Consider the following 5331-nt stretch of genomic DNA (forward strand, 5'->3'; position numbering starts at 1 on the left):
TGGATAGGGTGATAGGTTTAGGTTTAGCAGACAAAATCTTATTGCTAATATACGAAATATTTAGTGACATACCATTACCGAAAACAAGTCGATCACCTCCATTGTACTCTGAGTTCATAGATAGTTGTGTCAAATCTGGATTAACATGATGAGAAACACCAGAGTCAAAATACCATGATGGATCAACAACCGTAGATGGTTCAGCCGAGTCGTTTTGGGACGTTACAGTAACGGGTAGTGGATTGTAGGATAGAACAAATTAAAAGAATGGAGACGAAAGATTTGAAGAGCATTCATGACATTACTCCTCCAAATCTGAAAGTTAATTTGATCAAGTTTCAAAGAGAGATTCGGTAAGTAATAAGTAACCTTATTGGAAGATGATTCTTGTGTGAGAGTAAGACTATTGTTTGTGTTTGTGGAATCAACCATGTTGGATCGATGACAATTGATACCATGTAGAGAAATAAACGTATTAAAGATGAGAGAATAATGGCGTTCGCAGACTCTCAGTTAAAATCTTCCACCGGGAGGAAGATGTTATTATATAGTCACTATTTACATGGATCCTGTTAAAGGATTAATACAAATCCTATATTCTCTCTAATCTACCTATTAAGATATACACAACAAATAATAATATTAATAATATAAAATGCATCACTTATTCAATATTACAGAAAAATTAGGAAAATTAGGAAAAAGATAAAATGATCTGTTGGTTCCTATCTACATGGCTGTTGTGAGAGATTTTCAGTTACTATTCTGAGAAAAAATACCATCTTTTCATTTTTCATTCACACTTCTTAATAACCCAACAGTAACACCCCTATTCAAAACATATTTATCTTTTAAAAGTTATATAGAGTTTCAGTCATTTTGACAAACTTCAGATCGAATCTGTTGTTGTTGCTTCAATCTTTTCTCTCTTCAAAGCTTTGGGACTAAAGTAGAGCTCTATCAAAGCTTAAGATGCTATGAAATTTGAAGGCAAAGTTCAAATTCAAACTTAATAATTAAAAGTTGGTCTCTGTCAGAGTCTGACTTTAAACATAATACCAACAGGACACATATTCGAACTTAATTTTGAGTTGAGTTATTATTTTTTTACTATTTGTACACAAAAAGTGATACATACAAATATTAGGAGGAAAATGAAAACGAGAAAAATTAATACTATACCGACACGAAAATAACGTCGCTATCTTTGGATTGACATGATTTGGCATTGATTAATAAAGAAATGGGTCAACATGTTCATTCAGTAACCTAACTCAACTTTGAGCCACAAAATGCCAGTGAAGTAGTAAAACATAAACCTAATTCCAAGAAATCACATTTGACTTTAGTAAGTATTCATGATTCATGCTAAAATATATGATGCTTTGTTAAAGAATATACTCCCTCCGTATCAAATTAATCGTCTCAAATTTTTTAATTTGATTTTTCATTTTACTTGTCTTTTTCATTAATCAACAAGAGCCAATTTTTTTTTTATATTTTACACTTTACATTAATTATTTTTTCTTCAAATTAAAATGTAAATATCATTTAATAGGAGTATTATGGTAAGATAGGCATATTATTGATTATTTTTCTTAATTAATTTATCATCTCAATTTGGAACGGGTAATTTGAGACGGAGGGAGTATTGTATTTAGTTATTTTCGTCGTCTCAATTTATATGGCACAGTTTACTCTGTCACAAAGTTTTAAAAAATAAATTTAAATTTATGTTCTAAAATGAATTTTAGATATTTGTATAACTGTAAATCATTTCACTAGAAATAAAATGAAATTTTAAAATTAATTATTCTAATTATAAAAGGATGGAGTAATTTTTTGAACGGATTAAAAGGGAAAGATTGTCACGTGAATTGTGACGACGGGTGTATACTGTGGTAGATGGTAACTAGTGTGTGTACTGTGTTCCAAGTAGTCTTAAATGCTCTACTTAGCTAGTAATGAATAGTCATCTAAAATGACCCAATTATATTTGATATTGAATGTTCATCTTGTACAAAATATTACAATCATTACTACAAAAGGTAGCATAGTTTGATGAACTATCTTTTCAATTTCTTTGGCATTACCTTGTTTTAATAACGTGATATGTTCAACTTTTATGGGGAAAAAGTTCAACTCGTCCAGTTCTTATTGTGGTGCAAAATCAAAATGTTTCCCATAAATATACACAATAAGATTGAGGAGACAGCATCAAAACGCCATTGAGCATATTCTAATTACAATCTTACTATATAGGGGTTGTTTGGTTGGGAAATGGTTATCCCGGGATGAGTAATACCGGAATTAGTTATCCCGGGATTATCCGGGATAACTTATCCCACCATGTATATGGGATAAGTTATCCCATTACTATGGTGTAAATGGTGGGATAAGTTTCCCACCATTCATTAATCCCTCCAACCAAACACTCGTTCAATTGATCTTTATATTTTATCCTGGAATAACTTATCCCTTGGATTACTTAAACCTCAAACCAAACGACCCTAAGGTATTGTTCGTTGTAGCGTAACCTACCATTTATGCCACCTCAAGTTTTTTGACCTTCGCGATATTGTCCCTTGGATTTTAACTTAATGACGTATCAATTGTTAAATTATGAATTCACCCTTTTATGATTTCTTGCTTTATTTCTGTTTTAGCAGTATCGATCATTTAATTCTCGAATTTACCATCAATATAATCACTGATTAATTAGGGCAGGGGGGAGTATAACTTCCCTAAGAGATTGACAAGCACAATACCAAAACAAAACCAAAAAAAGTTTGGAATTTAATCTTTTTAATAGCAGTATTAATTTCATTTCTTAAAATAAGTGCGCTAAATTATTCAAATACTCAATAATCAAGCTAGCAGTTATAGATTCCACAAGCTTGGATTGGAAAAAGAGATGTTTAGAATAATTGACACCTAAATTAAACAGGATGGTATGATTATAATATTTATCTAACAAAAGAAAATCATTGCAACATATATAATCATAGTTTAGAAAGGCATCTTAAGAGATATCTTCTTCTATTGCATATTTGACTAAATCTTAATTTATTAGTGCATAATTTGCTTTAAATTACTTGTTAGTCTTGAAAAGAAATATGCTATTTATAAGTATGTCTCTACATAGGTGAATGTAGAATTTTCACTTCAACCTATATAATTTTATCACTCTACCCATTAAACTTTTATAATTATGGCTTCGAAATGTCATGTTTATGGAAAAATCCATGATGTCTACATGTATATCTATGCTAAAAATATTGAATTCAGTTGAACTCATTACAATGAGTCGCACATCATGTATCTTTATTTTGATTTAAAATACAATTATCTATGTATTTACATATTTCTATAAGTTAATCTCAGTGCACATCACTGAATATTACTTCCAAAAATCTTGGTTCAAAATTCAAATAAAAAAAAGAATGATTTATTCTCTCACATAATTCGTCGGTCAAACTAATGATTCTCTTTTTAAATTAAACAAATATGTCGTGTGCCAAAATGGAGGTGGATAGGATGCATATTACTTATAAAGCAAACATACAATTAATTTTAGCAAAGAAAAGAAAACCTGAAGTATAAATAAGAAAAATAAATAAAATACTTCTTATAGTGCTCAAGAAAGAACACTTGATTCAAATTGGGAAAGATATTGTCCATTCGTTAGAATTTTATTCTTTTAATGACTTTAATTTGCCAACTGGGAAAAATTCTCAAACCAGATAATTATAGAAAATGACCCTACAATTGGTACAATTATAAGAAACAAAAATCATTTTCGATATATTCCCAAATCTATAAGACATTTCCCATGAGAGAATGATGCAAACAACTCCTTCCTTTACAAGCAAAAAAGAAGAAAAGAAATATTCTCAAGACTTGACCATACTTGAAAAAAATAAAATAAAATAATAAGAGAATTAATTAAAGGTATGATTTGCTTTCAAATCAAACACAAAAAAGAATGAATTAAAGTAATAATTGACACCTTTTTTCCCCAACGTAGGTCCTTTAGCAGGTATAGGATCCTGTTAAATTATAAGACTAGTAGAAAATGCCAAAAAGTTGAAAACATATTGAATCTTTTATGAAGAATTTTAAACAAGTGAACCTCTTAGAAATGCCTTACATTTTTAATGACAAAGACACAGAAAATTATGTTCAGATATTTTGACAAGAACCCATTAACACATTGCTTTTTATTATTCTCTATTCTTTTTATGACCCAAATAGTTTAACTCCATTTTTTTTTTTCAAAAAAAAAAAAAAGTATGTGAAGGTACTGAATTATATTAACTGATAAATACACTAATCAGAATAACAATGTACAGCTAGTGGTACTTATACCTTACCAATTTGAAAAAATCTTCAACAGAGTGAAAAAAGAAAAATAGCGTTCTCATAATTGTAAAAATTATAGTTCGAATGTCCTTTATTTTACAAAGAATTATTGAATAACAATTCGAAGGACATATTTATTGTGATTTAAATTGTGGTCTATTGACTCTCTAATTCCCTCCTCTCTTTTTTTGCTTTTTGTAATTCCATTTCCTTCAAGAAAAAGAAAGAAATGAAATTACTTTTTGAGGTGGGTTCAGAAAGGGAAAATTTACAGAAATCGAGCCCAACATAAAATATTAGTCTCGTAGTGCTATTTTCAGTTATGTAATATTATACAACAAACATTATAGCCGCAGAGAAAGTATTAGAGTTAATGTTATCAACCTTACGTAAGAGTGTATAATATAGCGTATATAATGTGTTTATACACAAATATGAGCTATACCGAATAAACCACTCAAAATATGAGTTAAAGCATGTAAATATTTCTTCTGGTGAACGTAGAGCATAATTTTTCCTATATGGGGCAGTCCAATCAATCAAACCATGGAAACTCACGGACTAGAACACTGATAGTGCTTAGCAAGTTGATGTTGATCATTGAATAAATTCCCAAATTGGGACAAGCAGTAACATTCATTTGAATATTACAAATTAGGAAATGGTGATGTTACCCTCATCAACGAGGAACTATGCCAAACATTCTCCAGGTTACAAGATCCAGCTATAAATCGAGCTTTTGCTGAGTTGTTTTGTAGCACTGTCAACGTGAGATGATCGTTGCACGAGGCATGTTGATGGCCTTAATACATGGGCGCACATTTTGTAGGTTCGAGTGAACTCATAGCTTTCGACTTGGAACTAGATATACATATGTGGAAAATACAACAATGTATACACATAAATAAGATCACACTTGCTCTAACCGCACATGCTCTCAAAATTTGATTCCCCTTGGATGTTGCTGTT

The sequence above is a fragment of the Capsicum annuum genome, chromosome 6 (assembly GCF_002878395.1).
Source record: "Capsicum annuum cultivar UCD-10X-F1 chromosome 6, UCD10Xv1.1, whole genome shotgun sequence".
In the NCBI taxonomy this organism is placed as follows: Eukaryota; Viridiplantae; Streptophyta; class Magnoliopsida; order Solanales; family Solanaceae; genus Capsicum; species Capsicum annuum.